At 56.3% G+C, this 26,557-nt stretch overlaps 2 long non-coding RNA genes across 4 annotated transcripts in view; both read right to left on the bottom strand.

The window, feature by feature from the left end:
- LOC127463478 (uncharacterized) overlaps window positions 1-26,557 on the bottom strand; it is a 63,480-nt gene that overhangs the window by 14,954 nt on the left and 21,969 nt on the right. The window contains exon 2 of the long non-coding RNA XR_007900858.1: window positions 23,762-24,911. This is a non-coding gene — a long non-coding RNA (uncharacterized LOC127463478). The remainder of the gene's footprint in view (window positions 1-23,761; window positions 24,912-26,557) is intronic.
- Window positions 1,781-15,545, bottom strand: LOC127463473 (uncharacterized). Of its 3 annotated transcripts, none has more exons than XR_007900852.1 (3): window positions 15,436-15,545; window positions 15,299-15,337; window positions 1,781-2,059 (listed from the first exon to the last, which is right to left on the bottom strand). It is a non-coding gene; the product is annotated as an uncharacterized LOC127463473 (long non-coding RNA). The 3 variants fall into 3 exon arrangements; XR_007900853.1 differs by lacking the exon at window positions 15,299-15,337 and adding an exon at window positions 2,414-2,452; XR_007900851.1 differs by lacking the exons at window positions 15,299-15,337; window positions 15,436-15,545 and adding exons at window positions 2,414-2,452; window positions 2,551-2,659.

The raw sequence follows: 26,557 nt of genomic DNA, 5'->3' as shown, positions 1-26,557 counted from the left end.
CCTGGGGCGACTGCAGGAACCTCCGAGGCAGCCCAAGGGCCGTGCTTTTGGCAGCTGGGTTGACAGGCCCAGCTCTCTGCAAGAGAAGTTGAGGGCTCTGAGCCAGAGAGGGGCTGAGAGCCGGGTCCAGGCTTGGGAATGGCCGGGAGGGGAAAGGGATGTCTAAGAACAAGTCCCTCAGGAGAGGGAAGCAGAGAGGCTGTGTTTTGACCCCAGCACAAGGGTCTGCAGGGCAGAGCGGAGAATATCCCCCACGTGAGGTTGTTGTGCATTCCTCCTTGCAGTTCTGACAGGCACTTCTCTTCAAAGGTCGTTCTGGGAGCGTCTTCTTGTTCTTTCCAGGTGGGATGCAAGCGGTGGGGGGGCCTTTGGCACCGGAGGGACAACGATTAAGTTGAGCATTTTCCTGTCAGTCTGAATCAGATGTTAATTCTGGTGGGCTGTATCTTTGGTGAATCTAAGCACATCCCTTGGCATTTGGGTTTTTTTCCGGGTGGTTCGCAACCTGAGAAGCATCAGCAGAGTGGGAAGGAGGTCCCTGCAGTCAGAGGTCAGTGTAAAGGAAGCTGAGAGGGGAGCTTTGGTGAGAATGTTGCCCTCTGAGGGGATCCGTCAGTGTGTGCCTTCCCTGGGGGATTTCTTTGCAGTGGCCGTGCCTGTTGCCAGGGGAGCAGAGCCACAGGCCCAGGAGCCGAGTGACAAGGTCAGGTGCTCTTGTGCTGGCCTGGTGGGCAAGGGCAGGGGATTGCAGGGCTCAGCAATGAAGCATTTCCCTCTTCTCTTTGGAGGGAATGTTGCACTCTGAGGGCATCCAGCAGTTTGTGCCTTTGCCTCTGTGATGCTGAAAAACCCAGTCCGAAGAACTGCTCAGAGACTTTGGATCTTTGAGCAGCAAAGGGATTTATTGCCAACGTCGGCAGCGAGCGTGGTTCGCACCACAGAGAACTTGGTCGAGAGTTTCACACAATATCGGGGTTGTATACAATTTTCATATATGATTAAATATGATAAATCATATTCATCTGATCACAACATCTCTCTATACATATTAATAATGGGCAAAGCTCGGGTGGAGCTCAGGCGGAGCTTCTCTTGGCCCTCAGTTCTGGGAGGGGTTTAGGTGAGTCTGGGGTCTCTGCTCCTCTCCATCAGTCCCCAGTGTCCCCATCCTGGTCCCTCATGTTCCCACTCCATTCCTGGTGTTCCCATTCCCGGTGTTCCTATTCCCAGTGTTCCCATCCCATTCCTGATGTCCCCATTCCCAGTCCCTGGTGTCTCCAACCTGCTGCTGATGTCCCCGTTCCCTTTCCTGGTGTTGCCATCCCAGTTCCTGCTCTCCCCAGGCTGCTCCCAGTGTCCCCAGCGTGGTCCTCCAGGTCCCCATTCCCATTCCTGGTGTCCCCATTCCCATTCCTAGAGTTCCCAACCCAGTTCTGTTTTCCCCATTCCCATTCCTGGTGTCCCCATTCCCATTCCTGATGTTCCCATCCCAGCTCTGTTTTCCGCATTCCCATTTCTGTGTGTTCCCATTCCCAGTTGCTGCTGTCCCCAACCTGCTCCCCATGTCTCCATTGCTATTCCTGGTGTCTCCATCCCATTCCTGATGACCCCAGCCTGTTCCAGTGTCCCCAACCTTCTCCTCGTCATCCCATCGTGCTCCTGGTGTCCCCATTCCCCATTGTCTCCTGGTGTTCCCATTTCCATTCCTGATGTCTGCAACCTATTCCCAGTGTCCCCATCCCTGTCCCCAATGTCCCCATCCCAGCCCCCCTGTCCCCATTCCCATTCCTGGTTCCCACAGAGGAACTGCCGGATGCCGGAGGAGGAGCCAGGATTTATTGCCCAAAGCAGGAGATTTTCACACCCAAATTAAAGCCTCAGGAATAATTGCGGTCCTGGGTTTCACACGGGAAAAAGCAGGAAGTTGATCCATCGGGAAGAGCCGCAGGGGGGCCGGGGTGGGTGGGAGCAGCGGGATGAGCTCTGCCAGCAGCTCCTGCCTTTCCACAGGGAGAGGGAAGGGGCGGATCCAGCTCCAGGATCGCTCAGGCTGTGATTCCTGCTGGGATGAGAGCGGGGAAAGGAGTCACCATGTCCCTGTTCCCATCCCAGGGGATGAAGCCAGCTGTGGAGCCCAGGGAGAGTAGGAACTGCTGCGGAATCCCACCTGATCCTGCTCTGTCCATCCCACCCCAATCCCACTCCATCCATCCCACACCAATCCCACTCCAGAATCCAGCCCTGATCCCAGTCCACAATTCCACCTGATCCCACTCTGGAATCCTGCCCTGAGCTGCAAACCCCTTCCAATCCCGCTCCAGCCATTAGGCCCCCATTCCCCTCTGGAATCCCGGCATCCATCCTGGGATCCCTGCACAGAGGATCTGGATCCACACACGCTGCTGGGACTCACTGGTGGGCGCGGGGTCGTATCCATTCCCCTCCCTGCTCCCTATGGAAAGAAAGTGGGATCAGCAGCCGTGGCACAGGATCCCCGGAATGCTGCCGGGCGGATCCGTGCCCCTTGCCGACCCCCATCCCGGGAGTTACCGGATCGGAGCTTCCAGACACCGACTGCCACGAGGCCGATGATGATGATGATGGCAGCGATGACGGACACAGTGTCCTAGTTAGAACAGCTGGGACCGATTCCTCACTGGATGGGTGTAGCCCAAAAGTGTGTATTCTATGGCCTTCCATGCCATTTTCCCAGGAACTGTTGTCGGGGGGTGGGGGTGGGGGGTTGCGAGGTGGGGGGGGTGTCCCTGTCCTCATACCCTTTTATGGAATTCCCTGCTCTGAGAATCCTCATATCCTTTTATGGAATTCCCCGCTCTGAGGGAACGACTGACCATTCCTGCCTGAACTGGAGAATATATAAACCTGGAGTTTCAGAACCTTTCCACCACTCGTGGGATCCAGAGGAAGGCTGCAGCTCACCACTCTCTACCAGACTGAGACCACCACCCTCAACTGGACTGCAATCACCACTTTTGACCAGACTGCAACAGCTCTCCCACCAGCAGGTTTTTTTTCCCTCTCCCTTTACTTTGGACTCAGGGGGGGGCCCAAGGAAAACCACTTTGTTCATGCCCCAGGGTGCTGGGTTATAACTTTTGGGTTTTGTGGGTTAAAAGCAATTGCTTGTCTGTATAATCAGACTTACTGGGAAAGTGGGGCCCAAAGGGGGCCCAAGGGGGGCCCAAGGGGGCTGGTCCAGGGGGGAAGGGCTGCAGGGGGCGGATCCCGGAGGAGGAAACCCGCCAAAAGCGGCGGCCCAGCCGAGGGAGGAGCCGAGCGGGAGCACAAAGAAGAGCAGCCAAAAGGTCCTGGCGGTGGCTGGGCAATGGCGGGGGGGGGTGAGAGCGGTTTGGGGGCCCCCGTGAGAGCCGGGGGGGAACCCCGGTAGCCGCGGAGTGGGGAGAGCGGAGAGGGGCGATCCCGGAGCTGGGGGACCCCCGGAATGCTGGAGGGGGGGAGCAGAGAGGGAGCGCCGGGCCCCTTAAGCGGGGGTCCCGGAGAGGGGGAAGGCCTTGGAGTGTGGAGAGGAGGGGGGGCCTTGAGGCGGGGTGGGAGCCGAGAGCGCCAAGAGGTTTGCGAGGGTGGGAGCCGAGAGAGGAGGGCCGGCCGGCCCCGGGAGGCAGAGTGGGGAGAAGTGAGCCCTGGGACCCCCCTGGCAACACTCAAGGGGACCCCGGAGAGTGGGAACCCCCCGGAGCCGCGGGACCCCCGGCAGCCCGGAGAAGGGGGACCCCCAATGCAGGCAGAAGTGCCATCAGGCCAGACAGGGGGGACCCCCCTAACCCCAGAGAGCAGAGAGGGGGAACTCCTGGAAGGGATTTTTGTGCTGAATGTTGGTGTTTTGGGAGTTTTTATGGACACAAGATGCCTGGTGAGTCCTAGAGCTGGACTTGGGCAGGAGGAACCCCCAAGGCAACGCGCTCACCCCTTGTTTTCCCCCCCATCAGGATTTCTGCTTCCCAAAGCTTGGGCGGATGGAGGAGGAGGCTGCGAGGAAGAGGAAGATGCCTTGGGCCCCCCAGGCAGGTGAGGAGGAAGTCAGTGCCCCTTTGGGTGGGTCTTTTGTCTTTTGTGGCCGTCCTGCTGGGGCCGGAGTTGGGGGGATGTCCTTGGGCTTCCCTGTGGGCCGGAGGCAAATCCCCTGCGTGTCCTTGTTGGTTCCTGTCCCAGGCCCCGAGGTGAGGCCGGAGAGCGCGGAGGACAAATCCCCCCGGCAGAGCCTGGTGGGAGAGGCCGTTTTGAAGGGCTCCCCGGCGCAGGAAGGCAGCGGGGAGGAAAAGGGCCGGAGATGCCCCTGCAGGAGGGGCTCCAAAGCCAGCCCAGGGGGCTGTGAGGAGGAAAGAGCCAGCGTGTGCCGGGAAGGCGGCCGGAGCTTGAGGCGGAGCTGCGAGCTGGTGGTCCCTGAGCAGCCTCCCAGCAGGGAGAAACCCTTCAGGTGCTTGGAATGTGGGAAGAGCTTCAGTGACCGCTCCACCCTCCGCACCCACCGTCGCTTCCACACTAGGGAACGGCCCTACACGTGTGGGGAGTGTGGGAAGAGCTTCAAACGGAGCTCCAACCTCCTCAGCCACCACATGATCCACACGGGGGAAAGGCCCTACATGTGTGAGGAGTGTGGGAAAAGCTTTAGGCAGAGCTCCACCCTCCGCACGCACCGTCGCATCCACAGTGGGGAAAGGCCCTACACGTGTGGGGAGTGTGGGAAGAGCTTCAATCAGAGCTCCAACCTGCTCCGACACCAGATGATCCACAGTGGGAATGGCCCTACACGTGTGCGGAGTGTGGGAAGAGCTTCAGGGACAGCTCCAGCCTTTGCAAACACCGTTGCATTCACACCAGGGAATGGCCCTACAAGTGCTTGGAATGTGGGAAGAGCTTCAGCACAAGCACCAAGCTGCTCAGCCACCAGCACATCCCCACTGGGGAACGGCCCTACATGTGTAGGGAATGTGGGACAGCTCCACCCTCTACACCCACCTTCGCATCCACATCAGGGAGAGGCCTCACAAGTGTGGGGAGTGTGGGAAGAGCTTCAGGGACAGCTCTGCCTTTTCCTCCCACCAACGGACCCACCGGTAAGAGAAGCCCCGAGTGCCCCGACTGTGGGAAGAGCTTCGGCCGCTGCTCCAACTCCATCAGCCATGGGAGGACCCGCGTTGGATGATCCACAGGGACCCCCATTGGTCACAACCCTGATGTACTGGTTTTAAGGTAAACCAGCAGGGGAAATGACAGCGGTGACACCATGGGGACATCGATGACATCACTGAGACATCGGTGACATCACGGGGACAGCGGTGACATCACAGGGACATTGGTGACATCACAGGGACATTGGTGACATCACTGGGGCAGCGGTAACATCACTGAGCTATTGGTGACATCACAGGGACAGTGGTGACAAAAACGGAATTAATTTTGGTGTGAAAATCTCCTGCTTTGGGCAATAAATTCTGACTCCTCCTCCGGCATCCGGCAATTCCTCCCTGGGAACCAGGAATGGGAATGGGGACATAAGGAATGGGATGGGGACACCTGGAATGCGAATGGGAACACCTGGAATGGGAACGGGAACATTGGGAGCAGACTGGGGACACCAGGAATTGGAATGGGGACACCTGGAATTGGAATGGGAACACCTGGAATGGGAATGGGAACTCCTGGAATGGGAATGGGGACACCTGGAATGGGATGGGAACAACTAGAACGGGATGGGAACACCTGGAACAGGAATGCAAACCCGTGGAATGGGAATGGGAACAGCCGGGCCCGGGCTGTGTCCCTGGGGAAACAGGAGGCCAGGCCCAAAAGAGTTAACTAAGAAATTGGGGCCTGCTAACAAGCTACCAACAGCCAAGAGCATCTGTGCTCGTTCTGTTCTACTGACTGGAGCAAAGCTTCAGAGAATAGTACAGGAACATGTCCTAGGCCTCGAGGGGATAAATTAGAGAGACAGCAGGATCAGGGAGACATTGGAATAGGAGGAATAGGCCGGGAGCCAGGGCTTTTTCCAAGCTTCAGTGAGTGGGTCAAGAAGAATGGAAGAGAAGGAAGGTCAAGCTGAGGAAGATGAGTTGAAGCCCCCAGAGCCATGGAGGAAGAGTGGAAGTACCCTCAGGATTGAGGGCCAAGAGAAACACCGCCCCAAGCCCCGCCTGAGCTCCACCTCTACTCCGCCTGTTATTAATATGCATCGAGAGATGTTGTAATCACTTGAATATGCATTTAATCCCAGCTGAAGATTGGATAAAAATGCTGATTTTGTGTGAAGCCTTCCAGCAAGTTTGTCCAGCGCCAGCTGGCTTGCTCCCAACGTTGAATAAACAAATCCCTTGCTGCTTAAAGATAAAAAAGTCTCTGAGCAGTTTCTCGGACCGATTTTTCGCATTCAGCGCCCAGTCAGTCCCAGGATGATCCCAGTCACTCCTGGTCTCTCCCAGTTGCTCCCAGTTTCCTCCATGTGGTCCCACTCATTCCCAGTTGCCCCCAGAAGCTTCCAGCATGATCCCAGTTCCTCACAGCTACTTCCAATCATCCCCAGTGCACTCCCAGTTGCTCCCAGTATGATCCCAATCACCTCCTGCATGATCCCACTCACTCCTGGTTTGATCCCAGGATGACCCCAGTCACCCTCAGTGTGGTCTCAGTTGCTCCCAGCATGGACCAAGCTTCTCCCACCGTGATCCCAGGATGATCCCAGTTGTCCCCATCATGGTCCCTGTTGCTCCCAGTTGCCCCTAGCACAGATCCAGTCACTCCAAGTATGATCCCAGTCCTCCCTCCTGACAGTCCCAGTCAATCCCAGTTGCTTTTATTGTAAATCCAGTCACTGAATTCCTTCCAGTTACCCCCAGCCTGGTCCTAATTCCCCTTCACGTAGTCCCAGTCACTCCCAGTACAGTCCCAGTCACCCCCACCATGGTTGCAGACACTCCCAGTATATCCCAGTAGAGCCCTCAGCATACTCCTAGTCCTTCCCAGTCACTCCCAGATGCCCCAGTAACATTCCAGTTTCCACCAGTATGATCCCAGTGACTCCAAGGCACTCCCACTATATCCTATGTGGCCTCCAGTTGCTCCCAGTAGCCCTCAGTGTGGTCCCAGTTGCTCCCAGTCTGATCCCTGTTGCCCCAGTTCTGGTCCTGGAGGGTCCAAGTGTGCTCAGATCCTGCTCCCGGGGAGTCCAGCTGGGTCCCAGTCCTGGTCCCGGTGTATCCTGGTGTCCCAATTCATCCCAGTCCCTCCCAGTTTGTCCCAGTCCATCCCAGTCCCTCCCAAACCATCCCAGTCCATCCCAGTCCCTTCCCAGCCGTTTCCCAGGTCCTGCCCCCCCGCCCCCCAAGATGCTGACGGGGTCGGGGCTCCGTCTTTGGCTTCGTCTCCCTGGGCCTGCCTGGAATGAAGGGGCCGCTGGGACACTGCGGGACCTCCTGAGACCAAAGGAACCCCGGGAGAATTTGGATACTCCTGGAATCAAGGCACAACTGGGACACTGCAGGGCCCTATGGAGAAAAGGAACCTTGTGACACTGCGGAATTCCTGGAATCCAGGGGCCTTTGGGACATGGGGGCCTCATGGAACCAAAGGAACCCTGAGGTGTTTCCGAAGGTCATGGAATCAAGGGGCCACTGGGACACTGCAGGGCCTCTGGGAATTAAAGGAACACTGGGACACTGGGGCAGGACATCCCCCTGCAATGGCACCAAGACAATGCCCCATTTGCAAAGGGGTCAGTGCTGAGCTGAGAGGGGGCCAGGCCAAGGCAGGAGATGTTGGACCCCAGACTGGTTTCACCCCAAATGAAGCCCCTGATGGTGAGGGAACCCCTGGAGTCCAAGGCCTGTCAGTCCATGGGTTTCTACCAGAAAGGGCCAGTCCCCTTTCCCAGGGGCAGGTTCTTCCAACAGAACCCTTCTTGGGGGTGTGTGGAGATTCCTGCCTTGGCTGGGGACCCCCCAAGGTCACTGCTGGAGGTTGAGAGCAGAGATCTCCCCACGAGCGCTGGTCTGGGGGAGTGTCAGAGACTGGAACAGTTAATGATTTATGCATTTTTAGAGACTTCTGCAGGCTTTTGACTTTCTGATGGGCAGCTGGGCCCATCCCCCCTCCTCCAGTGCAGAAGATGTCAAGCCCCCAAAGGCGGGAAGAGCCGAGTTTACCACGCCCTCCACATGAACTCCACGCCAAAAAGGGGGACACCCCCCTATGCAAACAACTCCCCGCCTTGGGGAGGTGCAAAGGATATGGATATTGACTGGTGACTTTGGGGGTTTGGGGGGGATTTTTCCTTCTTCTCCCCCCACCGCCTGTGGATCCAGACCATTGCTTTTTACATGACTGGATCCAGTGGGCGGTGACTATTTACGTTTTTACCACTCTCATCTTTTCTTCTTTCTTGCTCTCCCTTACTCTTACCCTGTCTTTCTCTCCCCTATGCATTTTGCTCCTCCCCCGAAAGGTTGGCCTTGTTATATGACAGCCCCCAAAATGCTGGCATACCTGTTGATACAAAATTGTTCAAATAAACCTTGTCAATCTGTTTTCAGACACCGATTATTCAGTGTCGTTTCACTTTAATCCAGCCCAAGGGAATTATTGATAAAACCTGAGTTACCCCCCTGCCTTTTTCCTGGGGGGGGTCGTAACAGTCACTGCTGTGCCTGTGATGTCACTGCTGTGACTGTGATGTCACCAATGTCCCTGTGATTCCACTGCTGTTACTGTGATGTCCCTGATGTCTCTGTGATGTCACCGATGTCTCTGTGATGTCACTGCTGTCCTTGTGATTGTGATGTCACCGTTGTCTCTGTGATGTCACCAATGTCTCTATGATGTCACCGCTGTCCCTGTGATGTCACTGCTCTGCCTGTGATGTCACCGATGTCTCTTCAACCAGACTGCAACCACCACTTTTCAATCAGACTGTGACCACCACTGTCAACCAGACTGCAGATCACCACTCTCGACCAAACTGCAACCACCACTCTTGACCAGACTGCACCACCACTCACCAACAGGGTTTTTTCCCCCTCTCCCTTTACTTTGGGCTCAGGGGGCCCAACAAACACCACTCTGTTCATGCCCCAGGGTGCTGGGTTATACATTTGGGTTTTGTGGGTTAAAACCAACTGTTTGTCTGTATAATCGTACTTATTGTGTTATTTCATTAAATTGTTATTCTGACTTATAATCTCTCTTTTGGGTTGAGTTCATTTCCCCTACTGGTTCACCTTTAAACCAGCACAATCAGACTGCTGAAATTACCGGGGTATTACTCTGCTCTCCATTGCTGGCAAAATCCTGGCAAGAATACTCTTGAACAGACTAAAACCCACTATAGCAGAAGGAATTCTCCCTGAAAGCCAATGTGGTTTCAGAGCCAACAGGAGCCCCACAGACATGGGATTTGTTCTCAGACAACTGCAAGAGAAGTGCAGGGAACAGAACAAAGGTCTCTATGGAACCTTTGTTGACCTCACCAAGGCTTTCAATACTGTGAGCAGAAAAGGTCTGTGGCAGACTTTGGAACGTTTAGGTTGTCCCCCCAAGTTCCTTAAAATGATCATCTCACTCCATGAGGATCAGCACGGCCAAGTCAGATATGGCAATGCACTTTCTGAGCCCTTTCTAATAACCAATGGTGTGAAACAAGGCTGCGTTCTCGCACCAACCCTATTCACAATCTTTTCCAGCAGGATGCTCCAAAGGGCCACGGCAGACCTCGATGATCAGGATGGGATCTACATCCGATACCGTACTGATGGAAGCCCTTTCAACCTAAGGCGACTGAAGGCCCACACCAAGACCTTAAACCATCTTGTCCAGGAGCTGCTTTATGCTGATGACGCCGCCCTGGTCGCTCCCACAGAAGCAGCTCTGCAGCGTTTAACATCCTGCTTTGCTGAGGCTGCTGAGCTCTTTGGGCTGGAAGTCAGCTTAAAGAAAACAGAAGTTCTCCATCAACCTCCACCTGAGGAAGTCCCCCATCATCCCCACATCACCATTGGCCAATCAGAGCTCAAATCAGTCCAGCAGTTTAATTACCTTGGCAGCCTCATCTCCTCGGATGGTGAGATTGACAGAGAGATGGACAACAGGTTAGCAAAGGCATAGAGAGCTTTTGGAAAACTCCATAAAAGAGTTTGGGGAAATAAACACTTGAAGAAAAACACCAAGATCAGTGTTTACAGAGCCATTGTGCTGTCTACTCTCTTATATGGGTCCGAATCCTGGGTCATCTACAGCCACCACCTGCGACTCCTGGAACGCTTCCATCAACGCTGCCTCCGCACAATCCTAAACATCCACTGGTCAGATGATGTGACCAATCCATCTGTTCTAGAACAGGCAGCAGTCACAAGGATTGAGGCCATGTTGCTGAGAACACAGCTGTGCTGGGCAGGGCACGTCTCCAGGATGAAGGACACACCACCACCTCCCTAAGATCGTGCTCTGTGGTGAACTTGCCACCGGCTGCCGCAAGAGAGGAGCCCCGAAGAGGAGATACAAGGACTGCCTGAAACAACATCTCAGCCTTGGCCATATTGATCTCCATCACTGGTCTACTCTGGCCTCCAGTCGGGAGGTCTGGAGACACCCCATCTCTAACGCTGCTGCTTCCTTTGAGAACGCAGCAGGATCAGCATCGAGGAGAAAAGACAACGCAGAAAGAACCGTGTCCTGTCCATCCCATCCAAGGAGTCTTTCTGCTCTGCCTTTTGCAACTGGACGTGTCTGTCTCGTATTGGCCTCTTTAGCCACCAATGTGCTTGTAGCAAATGTGGGCAGAGCCCTTCCCACATCTTCGTTCACAAAGCCCAGCCATGATTTTGGATATTAATTTAAGAGTCTGGACTCATTGGTTTATTTGGTTCTGGAACTGGTATTTGGTTTTTTTGGTTTTGGAAACAGGTATTTGGTTTCTTTTGTATTATGGGTACTTCAGGTTGCAAAGAAAGAATCTTAAGAAATCCTTTCTGGTATTTTAGATATTAACTTGTGATTTCTGGACTTAGAAGTTGATTTGGTTTGGAAACTGGTATTTGGTTTATTTTGTATCCTTGAACCATTGGAAACAGATTGGGATGCCTTTGGAGGGACAAAGCTGTTGATGCTCCAGGGGTTCCAGAACCCTGAGGATTCCAGTGCCCACTGAAAGTGTTATTCAGGGAGATCCTCTCAGTCCCTGGATCCAGGGAGTTCCAAACAAGATCCCTGGGATTTTATTAAGGCGTTAAAAGATTTATAAAAGGTATATAAAGGTACATAAAAGGTATAAAAACGTACATAAAAGGTGTACGTAACCAACATAGAAATGGAGCTCTATAATATAATATGATTGACTTATAAAAAGTTGTGATAGAACTGTAAAAGAAGAGGTGTGATGCCTCAGAGCTTTTTGGGCTGCCCAGGGAGGTGGTGGAGTCACCGTCCCTGGAGGTGTTTAAGCAAAGACTGGCCATGGCACTGAGTGCCGTGCTCTGCTTGATGTGCTGGGGATGGGGCGTAGGCTGGACGCCGGTTGATCTCACAAGTCTCTGCCAAGCTCAGGGACTCTGGGCTTCTGTGCCACCCCAGCCTTTGGGGACAGCGTGCTGGTGGCTCAGAGGCTCCGTCCTTGCCTTGCCTTGCCCATCTCCTGGCTGCCAGGCAAGGGCCTTGTGACATCACAGCCTCTGTGGAACAGCGCGGGGGCTGAAAAGTGTCAGTGCTGCGTCCCCGTGCCCAGAGCCTGGGCAGAAGTCGGCTGGCAGGGACAGGCAGAGACTGTGCAGAGGTGTCAGCTCGTCCCGCAGCAGCACCATGCCCAGCCAGGGCATCTCCTGGCTCCTCAGGCTCTCGGTGCTCCTGCTCTTGCCTGGCCCACTCGAGCCTTGCAGCCGTGCCACAGGTGCCATTGCTGAGAACCGGGGTTTGCCTTGGATGGCCCCTTGCCAGAAAAGGCAGGAGAGGCTGGAGAGAGGGGAAGGAGGGGGCTCAGGCCGCTGGGATGGTGCCGGCGGGCCGTGAGCCCGAAGCCAGCAAGGCCTTGGGTCCACACGGTGTCAGGGGAGGACTGAGAGCCCCCAGGGAGGAGGAAAGCTGGGCAGGCCCCAAGGCTCCTGGGCCTCTTCCTTGGCAGCCCTTTGGCCAAGGCCCCCAGGCAGAGGTGGGGCTCAGCCCCTGCCCAGCAATGGGGCACAGGCTGAGCCCCAGGGACACCAGACCCAGGCGGCCTGAGCTCTTCTTCCTGCAGCGTCTGCCTGGGGCAGCCCAGCCAGGCCTGAGTCTCTGCAGGAGAGGCCAAGCCCAGCCAGAGAGGGCTCAGCCCTCTGAGGCTGCACTCACTGCAAAGGGAACAAAACATTGGCCCAGAGGACATCCTGCCCCCAAATGGAGAACTGCAAAGGTCAAGAATAAAAAAGTCATCCTCCTCCATTAGTCAAGAAATGTTCAGACCTCTTTCCTAAAAGCATCCAGCACTCGGGTCACCAAGTTTTGTCTCTGACAAGGCTTTGCAGGGGCTGCTTGGGAAAGGGAAGCCCTGGGGCCCCAGTGCAGATGGTGGGGCTGCACTCTGGGGGGGTCGGCCTTTGGCTCTTGGCTTCCAGGGGCCCCCAGGAGTCAGTGAGCCGGGCTGGGGACGAGGGGCAGGACTGGCTGGGATTGCCTCTGGGGCCTGGCCCAGAAAATGGAAGTGTCCCCATGGGGGTAGCTGGAAAGGGCCCAGGAAGGAAATGCTGCCCCAGCGCAGGCTGTGGCAGTGGGGAGTGTGCAGGGGGAGGAGGCTGGGCCAGAGTAGGGCTGGGCAAGAAGGGCCAAGCGGCGGGTGGGTTCTCCCCCGGCCCCCAGGGCCCAGCCCCTGATGGGAGGGCCTTGGGCAGGGCCTGGGGCGACTGCAGGAACCTCCGAGGCAGCCCAAGGGCCGTGCTTTTGGCAGCTGGGTTGACAGGCCCAGCTCTCTGCAAGAGAAGTTGAGGGCTCTGAGCCAGAGAGGGGCTGAGAGCCGGGTCCAGGCTTGGGAATGGCCGGGAGGGGAAAGGGATGTCTAAGAACAAGTCCCTCAGGAGAGGGAAGCAGAGAGGCTGTGTTTTGACCCCAGCACAAGGGTCTGCAGGGCAGAGCGGAGAATATCCCCCACGTGAGGTTGTTGTGCATCCCTCCTTGCAGTTCTGACAGGCACTTCTCTTCAAAGGTCGTTCTGGGAGCGTCTTCTTGTTCTTTCCAGGTGGGATGCAAGCGGTGGGGGGGCCTTTGGCACCGGAGGGACAACGATTAAGTTGAGCATTTTCCTGTCAGTCTGAATCAGATGTTAATTCTGGTGGGCTGTATCTTTGGTGAATCTAAGCACATCCCTTGGCATTTGGGTTTTTTTCCGGGTGGTTCGCAACCTGAGAAGCATCAGCAGAGTGGGAAGGAGGTCCCTGCAGTCAGAGGTCAGTGTAAAGGAAGCTGAGAGGGGAGCTTTGGTGAGAATGTTGCCCTCTGAGGGGATCCGTCAGTGTGTGCCTTCCCTGGGGGATTTCTTTGCAGTGGCCGTGCCTGTTGCCAGGGGAGCAGAGCCACAGGCCCAGGAGCCGAGCGACAAGGTCAGGTGCTCTTGTGCTGGCCTGGTGGGCAAGGGCAGGGGATTGCAGGGCTCAGCAATGAAGCATTTCCCTCTTCTCTTTGGAGGGAATGTTGCACTCTGAGGGCATCCAGCAGTTTGTGCCTTTGCCTCTGTGATGCTGAAAAACCCAGTCCGAAGAACTGCTCAGAGACTTTGGATCTTTGAGCAGCAAAGGGATTTATTGCCAACGTCGGCAGCGAGCGTGGTTCGCACCACAGAGAACTTGGTCGAGAGTTTCACACAATATCGGGGTTGTATACAATTTTCATATATGATTAAATATGATAAATCATATTCATCTGATCACAACATCTCTCTATACATATTAATAATGGGCAAAGCTCGGGCGGAGCTCAGGGGAGCTTCTCTTGGCCCTCAGTTCTGGGAGGGGTTTAGGTGAGTCTGGGGTCTCTGCTCCTCTCCATCAGTCCCCAGTGTCCCCATCCTGGTCCCTCATGTTCCCACTCCATTCCTGGTGTTCCCATTCCCGGTGTTCCTATTCCCAGTGTTCCCATCCCATTCCTGATGTCCCCATTCCCAGTCCCTGGTGTCTCCAACCTGCTGCTGATGTCCCCGTTCCCTTTCCTGGTGTTGCCATCCCAGTTCCTGCTCTCCCCAGGCTGCTCCCAGTGTCCCCAGCGTGGTCCTCCAGGTCCCCATTCCCATTCCTGGTGTCCCCATTCCCATTCCTAGAGTTCCCAACCCAGTTCTGTTTTCCCCATTCCCATTCCTGGTGTCCCCATTCCCATTCCTGATGTTCCCATCCCAGCTCTGTTTTCCGCATTCCCATTTCTGTGTGTTCCCATTCCCAGTTGCTGCTGTCCCCAACCTGCTCCCCATGTCTCCATTGCTATTCCTGGTGTCTCCATCCCATTCCTGATGACCCCAGCCTGTTCCAGTGTCCCCAACCTTCTCCTCGTCATCCCATCGTGCTCCTGGTGTCCCCATTCCCCATTGTCTCCTGGTGTTCCCATTTCCATTCCTGATGTCTGCAACCTATTCCCAGTGTCCCCATCCCTGTCCCCAATGTCCCCATCCCAGCCCCCCTGTCCCCATTCCCATTCCTGGTTCCCACAGAGGAACTGCCGGATGCCGGAGGAGGAGCCAGGATTTATTGCCCAAAGCAGGAGATTTTCACACCCAAATTAAAGCCTCAGGAATAATTGTGGTCCTGGGTTTCACACGGGAAAAAGCAGGAAGTTGATCCATCGGGAAGAGCCGCAGGGGGGCCGGGGTGGGTGGGAGCAGCGTGATGAGCTCTGCCAGCAGCTCCTGCCTTTCCACAGGGAGAGGGAAGGGGCGGATCCAGCTCCAGGATCGCTCAGGTCGTGATTCCTGCTGGAATGAGAGCGGGGAAAGGAGTCACCATGTCCCTGTTCCCATCCCAGGGGATGGATCTGGCTGTGGAGCCCAGGGAGAGTAGGAACTGCTGCGGAATCCCACCTGATCCTGCTCTGTCCATCCCACCCCAATCCCACTCCATCCATCCCACACCAATCCCACTCCAGAATCCAGCCCTGATCCCAGTCCACAATTCCACCTGATCCCACTCTGGAATCCTGCCCTGAGCTGCAAACCCCTTCCAATCCCGCTCCAGCCATTAGGCCCCCATTCCCCTCTGGAATCCTGGCATCCATCCTGGGATCCCTGCACAGAGGATCTGGATCCACACACGCTACTGGGACTCACTGGTGGGCGCGGGGTCGTATCCATTCCCCTCCCTGCTCCCTATGGAAAGAAAGTGGGATCAGCAGCCGTGGCACAGGATCCCCGGAATGCTGCCGGGCGGATCCGTGCCCCTTGCCGACCCCCATCCCGGGAGTTACCGGATCGGAGCTTCCAGACACCGACTGCCACGAGGCCGATGATGATGATGATGGCAGCGATGACGGACACAGTGTCCTAGTTAGAACAGCTGGGACCGATTCCTCACTGGATGGGTGTAGCCCAAAAGTGTGTATTCTATGGCCTTCCATGCCATTTTCCCAGGAACTGTTGTCGGGGGGTGGGGGTGGGGGGTTGCGAGGTGGGGGGGGTGTCCCTGTCCTCATACCCTTTTATGGAATTCCCTGCTCTGAGAATCCTCATATCCTTTTATGGAATTCCCCGCTCTGAGGGAACGAACTGAGCATCCTTTTATGGAATTCCCCGCTCAGAGGGAACGACTGACCATTCCTGCCTGAACTGGAGAATATATAAACCTGGAGTTTCAGAACCTTTCCACCACTCGTGGGATCCAGAGGAAGGCTGCAGCTCACCACTCTCTACCAGACTGAGACCACCACCCTCAACTGGACTGCAATCACCACTTTTGACCAGACTGCAACAGCTCTCCCACCAGCAGGTTTTTTTTCCCTCTCCCTTTACTTTGGACTCAGGGGGGGGCCCAAGGAAAACCACTTTGTTCATGCCCCAGGGTGCTGGGTTATAACTTTTGGGTTTTGTGGGTTAAAAGCAATTGCTTGTCTGTATAATCAGACTTACTGGGAAAGTGGGGCCCAAAGGGGGCCCAAGGGGGGCCCAAGGGGGCTGGTCCAGGGGGGGAAGGGCTGCAGGGGGCGGATCCCGGAGGAGGAAACCCGCCAAAAGCGGCGGCCCAGCCGAGGGAGGAGCCGAGCGGGAGCACAAAGAAGAGCAGCCAAAAGGTCCTGGCGGTGACTGGGCAATGGCGGGGGGGGTGAGAGCGGTTTGGGGGCCCCCGTGAGAGCCGGGGGGGAACCCCGGTAGCCGCGGAGAGGGGAGAGCGGAGAGGGGCGATCCCGGAGCTGGGGGACCCCCGGAATGCTGGAGGGGGGGAGCAGAGAGGGAGCGCCGGGCCCCTTAAGCGGGGGTCCCGGAGAGGGGGAAGGCCTTGGAGTGTGGAGAGGAGGGGGGGCCTTGAGGCGGGGTGGGAGCCGAGAGCGCCAAGAGGTTTGCGAGGGTGGGAGCCGAGAGAGGAGGGCCGGCCGGCCCCGGGAGGCAGAGTGGGGAGAAGTGAGCCCTGGGACCCCCCTGGAAACATTAATGGGGACCCCGGAGAGTGGGAACCCCCCAGAACCGCAGGACCCCCGGCAGCCTGGAGAAGGGGGACCCCCAATGCAGGCAGAAGTGCCATCAGGTCAGACAGGGGGGACGCCCCTAACCCCAGAGAGCAGAGAGGGGGAACTCCTGGGAGGGGATTTTGGGCTGAATGTTGTTGTTTTGGGGGTTTTTATGGACACAAGATGCCCGGTGAGTCCTAGAGCTGGACTTGGGCAGGAGGAACTCCCAAGGCAACGCACTCACCCCTTGTTTTTCCCCTCAAAGCAGGATTTCTGCTTCCCAAAGCTTGGGCGGATGGAGGAGGAGGCTGCGAGGAAGAGGAAGATGCCTTGGGCCCCCCAGGCAGGTGAGGAGGAAGTCAGTGCCCCTTTGGGTGGGTCTTTTGTCTTTTGTGGCCGTCCTGCCGGGGCCGGAGTTGGGGGGATGTCCTTGGGCTTCCCTGTGGGCCGGAGGCAAATCCCCTGCGTGTCCTTGTTGGTTCCTGCCCCAGGCCCCGAGGTGAGGCCGGAGAGCGCGGAGGACAAATCCCCCCGGCAGAGCCTGGTGGGAGAGGCCGTTTTGAAGGGCTCCCCGGCGCAGGAAGGCAGCGGGGAGGAAAAGGGCCGGAGATGCCCCCGCAGGAGGGGCTCCAAAGCCAGCCCAGGGGGCTGTGAGGAGGAAAGAGCCAGCGTGTGCCGGGAAGGCGGCCGGAGCTTGAGGCGGAGCTGCGAGCTGGTGGTCCCTGAGCAGCCTCCCAGCAGGGAGAAACCCTTCAGCTGCTTGGAATGTGGGAAGAGCTTCAGGAACAGAACCGACCTCCTGAGGCACCAGCACATCCACACTGGGGAACGGCCCTACAAGTGTGGGGAGTGTGGGAAGAGCTTCAAACTGAGCTCCCACCTGCTCCAACACCAGATGATCCACAGTGGGGAAAGGCCCTACACGTGTGGGGAGTGTGGGAAGAGCTTCAAACGGAGCTCCCACCTGCTCCGACACCAGACGATCCACAGTGGGGAACGGCCCTACATGTGTGAGGAGTGTGGGAAGAGCTTCAAGCGGAGCTCCCACCTCCTCAGACACCAGATGATCCACAGTGGGGAAAGGCCCTACATGTGTGAGGAATGTGGGAAGAGCTTCAATCAGATCTCCGCCCTGCGCCGACACCAGATGATCCACAGTGGGGAACGGCCCTACACGTGTGGGGAATGTGGGAAGAGCTTCAATGTCCGCTCCACCCTTCGCATCCACCGTCGCATCCACACTGGGGAACATCGCTACACGTGTGGGGAGTGTGGGAAGAGCTTCAAACGGAGCTCCCACCTGCTCCGACACCAGATGATCCACAGTGGGAATGGCCCTACACGTGTGCAGAGTGTGGGAAGAGCTTCAGGGACAGCTCCAGCCTTTGCAAACACCGTTGCATCCACACCAGGGAATGGTCCTACAAGTGCTTGGAATGTGGGAAGAGCTTCAGCACAAGCACCAAGCTGCTCAGCCACCAGCACATCCACACTGGGGAACGGCCCTACACGTGTAGGGAATGTGGGACAGCTCCACCCTCTACACCCACCTTCGCATCCACATCAGGGAGAGGCCTCACAAGTGTGGGGAGTGTGGGAAGAGCTTCAGGGACAGCTCTGCCTTGACCTCCCACCAACGGACCCACCGGTAAGAGAAGCCCCGAGTGCCCCGACTGCGGGAAGAGCTTCGGCCGCTGCTCCAACTCCATCAGCCATGGGAGGACCCGCGTTGGATGATCCACAGGGACCCCCGTTGGGCACAGACCTGGTGTGCTGGTTTAAAGGTAAACCAGCAGGGGAAATGACAGCGGTGACACCTAGAATGGGATGGAACACCTGGAAAGGGAATGAGAATGCCTGGAATGGGATGGGGACAATAGTAATGGGATGGGAACAACAGGAATGGAAATGGGAACACCTGGAATGGGAATGGGGACATTGGGAGCAGACTGGGGACACTAGGAATGGGAATGCGGGCAGCAGGAATGGGAATGGGGACATGTGGAATGGGGAGGGAACACCTGGAATGGGAATGGGAACACCTGGAATGGGAATGGGAACACCTGGAATGGGAATGGAGACACCTGGAACGGGAATGGGAACACCTGGAATGGGAATGGGAACACATGGAATGGAAATGGGGACACCTGGAATGGAAATGGGAACACCTGGAATGGGGATGGGAACAACTGGAATTGGAATGGAGACACCTGGAATGGGAACACCAGGAATGGGAATGGGAACACCTGGAATGGAAATGGAGACACCTGGAGTGGGAACACCAGGAATGGGAATGGGAACACCTGGAATGGAAATGGGGACAACTGGAATTGGAATGGAGACACCTGGAATGGGAACACCTGGAATGGGAATGGGAACACCTGGAATGGGAATGGGGCCACCAGGAATGGGAATGGGGACAAAAGGAATGGGAACACCTGGAATGGAAATGGGAACACCAGGAATGGGAATGGGAACACCTGGAATTGGAATGGAGACACCTGGAATGGGAACACCTGGAATGGAAATGGAAACACCTGGAATGGGAACACCAGGAATGGGAATGGGAACACCTGGAATGGAAATGGGGACACCAGGAATGGGAATGGAAACACCTGGAATGGAAATGGGAACACCTGGAATTGGAATGGAGACACATGGAATGGGAACACCAGGAATGGGAATGGGAACACCTGGAATGGGAACACCTGGAATGGAAATGGGGACACCTGGAATGGGAACACCTGGAATGGAAATGGGGACACCTGGAATGGGAACACCTGCAATGGGAATGGGAACACCTGGAATTGGAATGGAGACACCTGGAGTGGGAACACCTGGAATGGGAATGGGAACACCTGGAATGGGAGTGGAGACACCTGGAATGGAAATGGGGACACCCGGAATGGGAATGGGGACATCAGGAATGGGAATGGGGACACCTGGACTGGGAATCGGAAAATTGGGAATGGGAACATTGGGAGCAGGTTGGGGACACCAGGAATGGGAATGGGAACACCTGGAATTGGAATGGGAACACCTGGAATGGGAATGGGAACATTGGGAGTAGACTGGGGACACCAGGAATTGGAATGGGGACACCTGGAATGGGAATGGGAACATTGGGAGCAGTTTGGGGACACCAGGAATGGGAATGGAAACACCTGGGATTGGAATGGGGACACCTGGAATGGGAATGGGAACATTGGGAGCAGACTGAGCACACCAGGAATTGGCATGGGGACTTCTGGAAGGGAATGGAGACAACAGGAATGGGAATAGGGAAAACAGAGGTGGGATGGGAACACCTGGAATGGGAATGGGGACAATAGGAATGGGAATGGAGACACCTGGAATATGAATGGGAACACAAAGAACTGGGAATGGGGAAAACAGAAGTGGGATGGGAACACCAGGAACGGGAGGAGGGACAATAGGAATGGGAATGGAGACACCTAGAATGGGATGGAACACCTGGAATGGGAATTGGAACACATGGAATGGGAATGGGAACACCTGGAATGGGATGGGAACAACTAGAACGGGATGGGAACACCTGGAACAGGAATGCAAACCCGTGGAATGGGAATGGGAACAGCCGGGCCCGGGCTGTGTCCCTGGGGAAACAGGAGACCAGGCCCAAAAGAGTTAACTAAGAAATTGGGGCCTGCTAACAAGCTACCAACATCCAAGACCATCTGTGCTCGTTCTGTTCTACTGACTGGAGCAAAGCTTCAGAGAATAGTACAGGAACATGTCCTAGGCCTCGAGGGGATAAATTAGAGAGACAGCAGGATCAGGGAGACATTGGAATAGGAGGAATAGGCCAGGAGCCAGGGCTTTTTCCAAGCTTCAGTGAGCGGGTCAAGAAGAATGGAAGAGAAGGAAGGTCAAGCTGAGGAAGATGAGTTGAAGCCCCCAGAGCCATGGAGGAAGAGTGGAAGTACCCTCAGGATTGAGGGCCAAGAGAAACACCGCCCCAAGCCCCGCCTGAGCTCCACCTCTACTCCGCCTGTTATTAATATGCATCGAGAGATGTTGTAATCACTTGAATATGCATTTAATCCCAGCTGAAGATTGGATAAAAATGCTGATTTTGTGTGAAGCCTTCGAGCAAGTTTGTCCAGCGCCAGCTGGCTTGCTCCCAACGTTGAATAAACAAATACCTTGCTGCTTAAAGATAAAAAAGTCTCTGAGCAGTTTCTCGGACCGATTTTTCGCATTCAGCGCCCAGTCAGTCCCAGGATGATCCCAGTCACTCCTGGTCTCTCCCAGTTGCTCCCAGTTTCCTCCATGTGGTCCCACTCATTCCCTGTTGCCCCCAGAAGCTTCCAGCATGATCCCAGTTGCTCACAGCCACTTCCAGTCATCCCCAGTGCACTCCCAGTTGCTCCCAGTATGATCCCAATCACCTCCTGCATGATCCCACTCACTCCTGGTATGATCCCAGGATGACCCCAGTCACCCTCAGTGTGGTCTCAGTTGCTCCCAGCATGGGCCAAGCTTCTCCCCCCGTGATCCCAGGATGATCCCAGTTGTCCCCATCATGGTCCCAGTTGCTCCCAGTTGCCCCTAGCACAGATCCAGTCACTCCAAGTATGATCCCAGTCCTCCCTCCTGACAGTCCCAGTCAATGCCAGTTGCTTCTATTGTAGATCCAGTCACTGAATTCCTTCCAGTTGCCCCCAGCCTGGTCCTAATTCCCCTTCATGTAGTCCCAGTCACTCCCAGTACAGTCCCATTCACCCCCACCATGGTTGCAGACACTCCCAGTATATCCCAGTAGAGCCCTCAGCATGCTCATAGTCCTTCCCAGTCACTCCCAGATGCCCCAGTAACATTTCAGTTTCCACCAGTATGATCCCAGTGACTCCAAGGCACTCCCACTATATCCTATGTGGCCTCCAGTTGCTCCCAGTAGCCCTCAGTGTGGTCCCAGTTGCTCCCAGTATGATCCCTGTTGCCCCAGTTCTGGTCCTGGAGGGTCCCAGTGTGCTCAGATCCTGCTCCCGGGGGGTCCTGCTGGGTCCCAGTCCTGGTCCCGGTGTATCCTGGTGTCCCAGTCCATCCCAGTCCATCCCAGTCCATCCCAACCATTTCCCAGGTCCTGCCCCCCCGCCCCCCAAGATGCTGACGGGGTCGGGGCTCCGTCTTTGGCTTCGTCTCCCTGGGCCTGCCTGGAATGAAGGGGCCGCTGGGACACTGCGGGACCTCCTGAGACCAAAGGAACCCCGGGAGAATTTGGATACTCCTGGAATCAAGGCACAACTGGGACACTGCAGGGCCCTATGGAAAAAAAGGAACCTTGTGACACTGCGGAATTCCTGGAATCCAGGGGCCTTTGGGACATGGGGGCCTCATGGAACCAAAGGAACCCTGAGGTGTTTCCGAAGGTCATGGAATCAAGGGGCCACTGGGACACTGCAGGGCCTCTGGGAATTAAAGGAACACTGGGGCAGGACATCCCCCTGCAATGGCACCAAGACAATGCCCCATTTGCAAAGGGGTCAGTGCTGAGCTGAGAGGGGGCCGGGACAAGGCAGGAGATGTTGGACCCCAGACTGGTTTCACCCCAAATGAAGCCCCTGATGGTGAGGGAACCCCTGGAGTCCAAGGACTGTCAGTCCATGGGTTTCTACCAGAAAGGGCCAGTCCCCTTTCCCAGGGGCAGGTTCTTCCAACAGAACCCTTCTTGTGGGGGGTGTGGAGATTCCTGCCTTGGCTGGGGACCCCCCAAGGTCACTGCTGGAGGTTGAGAGCAGAGATCTCCCCACGAGCGCTGGTCTGGGGCAGTTCCATCCATCTCTAATTAAGAATTCTTGCTTGTTTGCCACCTTTAGTAGAATTGCTTCAACAATTGCTTTAGTGTAGTGCCCTGTCCTATCTTATCCTGTACTACTGGTAGTTTTAGTGTGTATGTTGTGTAATAAATAATTCTGGTTTAGTCCTTTTGTCTGATCATTATTAGTAATAAGTAGTTCATTGATATAAATGTAACTGCTTTTCCATCATTAAAACCTGTGGGACAAAACTGGTTCAATCCCATCTCTATAATTCCTTAAATTCAAAGCATTGGCATAACCCAAGGCTGAGATTGGATCCAGCTGCCCCCAGACTCCTCTGGGAGCAGGAGTTTAGAAAGCCAGGGAGTCCGTTCTGCACCTTGGGACTCCAGGGCAGGACTTCTCCCATCAACTTTGTCTGAGCCTTGAACTCCCCCTGCCACAGGGGGATGGGGAAAAGGGAGCAGGAAAGGGGAGAAAAGGTGGGAAAAAGGGGGCGTGGGACCCCTTCAGCTGAGGGGCCAAAGGGGTGGGACCCCCAAAGGGAGCACAGGGAAGCTGTGGTTTAGTGGGACAATAGGAAAGGGGTGGGAGAGAAGGGAAAAGTGGTGGGCTGAGAGCCCCAAAACTGAGTGTGAAGAGTGCTGGGACCCCAAAGTTATTGGGAGAGGGACAGGAGACCCCAACTGAGTGCAGAGGGGGTCTGGGGGCTGGGGAGACCATAGGAAAGGGGTGGGAGAGGGGCAGAAAACGGGGGTGGGACAGCAGGAAGAGGAGTCCCATGGGGGTCCCTTGGTGTCCCCATCACTTGAGCCCTGGAGCAGTTCCCTGGGGCTCTGGGGGGGTTGGATCTGCACTGGGGGGTCCCCAAACCCCCTGTCCATCCCTGGGGGGCTGATGGGGGGTTCCCCTCCACCCAACAGCCAGTGCTGCAGTGGCCACAGGGGAAAAGGTGGGAAAAGGGGGGTCTGGGGTGGCCCCTGAGCTCCCACCCTGCTGTGGGGTATCACAGCCAGCACGGCTTCCCCAGAGGAAAGGCCTGCTGATCAAACCTGAGTTACTTTATGACAACATCACCCCCTGGCTGATCAAGGGAAGGCACTTGATGGGACCTTTTTGGGTTTCAGTGAAGCTTCCCATAGTGTCTGTGCCCAGATCCCTCTGGACAAAGTGGCCAGCCCAGAGTTGGATAAACACACCCTGTGCTGGGCGAGCAATGGGCTCCCGGGTCGGGCACAGAGGGTGGCAGTGACTGGGGGACATCAGATGGGGGTCACTAGGGGGTTCCCCAGGGCTCCACCTGGGCCCTGTGCTCTCCAACATCTCCATCCGTGACTTGGACGCAGCACTGGAAGGGACACGGAGCAAGTTTGCAGATGAGCCCAACCTGGGAGGAGCTGCTGAGTCCCTGGAGGGCAGGGAGGCCCTGCAGAGAGACCTGGACAGATCCCAGGGCTGGGAATCACCACCCATGGAAGTTCAACAAGGGGCAGTGCCGGATTCTGCCCCCGGGATGGGGCAACCCCAGATGTGGGGACAGAGTGGGAATGAGAGGCTGGAGAGCAGTGCTGGGAAAGGGCCCTGGGGGTCCTGGGGGTGCCCACTTGGCCAGGAGTCAGCAGTGCCCTGGCAGCCAGGAGGGACAACCCTGTCCTGGGGGCATCAGGCCCAGCATGGCCGGGCCAGGGAGGGGATTGTCCCGCTCTGCTCTGCCCTGGGGCGGCCTCACCTCAATAGTGGGGCACTCTGGGGGGACACAATGGAAGGAAGAGATTGAGCCAGTCGAGAGTGTCCAAAGGAGGCCACCAGGATGGGGAAGGCTCTGCAGGGGAAGCCTTAGGAGGAGCAGCTCAGGGCACTTGGGGTGTTCAGCTGCACAAGAGGAGACTGAGGGGAGACCTCATGGCAGTTCCAACTTCCTCAGGAGGGGCAGAGGAGGGGCAGGCCCTGAGCTCTGCTCTGGGGGGACCAGGGACAGCCCCCAGGGAATGGCCTGGAGTTGTGTCAGGGCAGGCTCAGGTTGGATGTTAGAAAGAGGTTCTTCCCCCCCAGGCTGGTTGGCACTGAACAGGCTCCCCAGGGCAGTGGGCACAGCACCAAGGCTGACAGAGCTCCAGGACAGTTTGGATGATCCTCTGGGGCACAGGCTGTGACTCTTGGGGATGGGCCTGGGCAGGGCTCAGGGTTGGACTTGATGATCCCTCTGGGGTCCCTTCCAACTCGCACATTCTTTCATTCTGGGATTCTGTAACACCCCACCTTTGCCTGCTTTGCTGCTTCTGTGAACCACGAGTTCCTCCCTTCATTGTTTCTTTCCTTTCCTTGGCTGGTTTCTCTCCATTGCAGTTGGTTACACAGATATTTTCTAGGGCACATTCTGGACAACCACTGCTGGTTCAGTTCTGTCTCAGAGCCTGAGATCAGCCTTATGGAGCCAAAGGAACCCTGGGACACTGCGGGACCTCATGGGATCAAGGGACCATCGTGACACTGCGGGACCTCATGGGATTAAAGGAACCCAGGGGCCACTGTGGTGCCTCATGGAACAAAGTTGCCAGTGTGACATGTGGGGCCTCATGGAATCAAAGGAGCCCCGAGACCTTTGGTACTCTCATGGAATCCAGTGGCCTTTGTGACCCTGGTGAACCTCATGGAATCAAAGGGCCACTGTGACACTGCAAAACCTCATGGAACCAAGGGGCCATTCCAGAATCACAGAATCAACGAGGTGGGAAAAGACCTCTGAGATCATGGAGTCCAAGCCATGACCCAACCCCACCCTGTCAACTAGACCATGGCCCTGAGAGCCACGTCCAGTCTTTTCTGAAACACCTCCAGGGATGGTGACTCCACCCCCTCCCTGGGCAGCCCATTCCAACACCCAGTCACCCCTTCTGGGAAGAACTTGAGCCTCCTGTCTGACCTAAACCTCCCCTGGTGCAGCTTTAGGCTGTGCCCTCTTGTCCCACTGCTGGTTGCCTGGGAGAAGAGACCGACCCCCCCGGGTCCCCCCTCCTGTCAGGGAGTTGTAGAGAGTGAGAAGGTCCCCCCTGAGCCTCCTTCTGCCCAGGCTCAGCAAGCCCAGCTCCCTCAGCTGCTCCTCACAGCACTTGTGCTCCAGAGCCTTCAGCAGCCCCAGTGCCCTTCTCCAGACACGCTCCAGCACCTCAACATCTTCCCCAAAGTGAGGGGCCCAGAACTGGGCACAGCACTCGAGGTGTGGCCTCAGCAGGGAGAGCCCAGGGGCAGAATCCCTGCCCTGAAGGCAGCTCCCTGCAATCAGCTCTGCTGCAGCCCTGCAGGGCCCTTCTGCTCCTTGTCCTGCAGCTCCACCATTCCCTGCTCCCTGCAGCCCTGGCTCCCTCAGCCTTCCCCTGCCCAGCCAGACCCCCTTGTCTGGCAGCAAGAGAGCAGCCCTGGGCAGCCCAGGGATTGTCTGGGGCCCAGAGCTGTCTGCCACAGCCTCCAGCATCTCCTGGCTTGCCTGTGCCCAGCCCTGCTGCCCTGCCAGAAGATCCCACAGTGTTCCCACTTGCAATGGAATGGGGGACCTGCTCCCAGGCTTTGCAGGCCCTTCTGTCCCTTCATCACCCACCTGATGATTCAACCAAGGCTCTGTGGGATGATTGTCAGTGTTCCTGAATCACGGGATGTGCCCACCCAAAGACATTTTCAGCGTCTCTGTCCTGCCTTGAGATCAGCTTCTCCTCCAGCACAGCCCCTCAGGGGCTGCAGAGACCCCCCGACAGCAAAGGCCTCTCCTGCCAGGGCTGCAGAGACCAACCCAGCTTTTCCCTGGCCTGGGGGGAAGCATTTCCCCTTTCTGTGCTGTCCCATTGCCATCTGCCCCTCCAGCACGTCTCTGCTCCAGCCCAGCACTTGCACACATCGGCTCCGGGCACTCGGTGCTGCTGCTGGGAACGAGATCATTTCCTGATTTGTTTCAATGAATGATGTTCATTAACTTGTTAGTTAATTGCTTTAGTGAATCATAACCAGAATATTCATCCTAAACAGTGGGTTAGTCTTAAGTCACTATTGGCCAGCACTTAGCAAAGTTTGTCATCACCTGCTCTTGTGGGAACAGGCTTGGGAAAATTATTGCAACTCTGAGTTTTGCTAAACTAGCCCTGATCTGCTTCAGT

Source organism: Manacus candei, unplaced genomic scaffold (assembly GCF_025592945.1).
Source record: "Manacus candei isolate 608988 ecotype Guabito, Panama unplaced genomic scaffold, ASM2559294v1 h1tg000162l, whole genome shotgun sequence".
Classification (NCBI taxonomy): domain Eukaryota; kingdom Metazoa; phylum Chordata; class Aves; order Passeriformes; family Pipridae; genus Manacus; species Manacus candei.
This window is presented reverse-complemented; position numbering and strand designations above follow the sequence as displayed.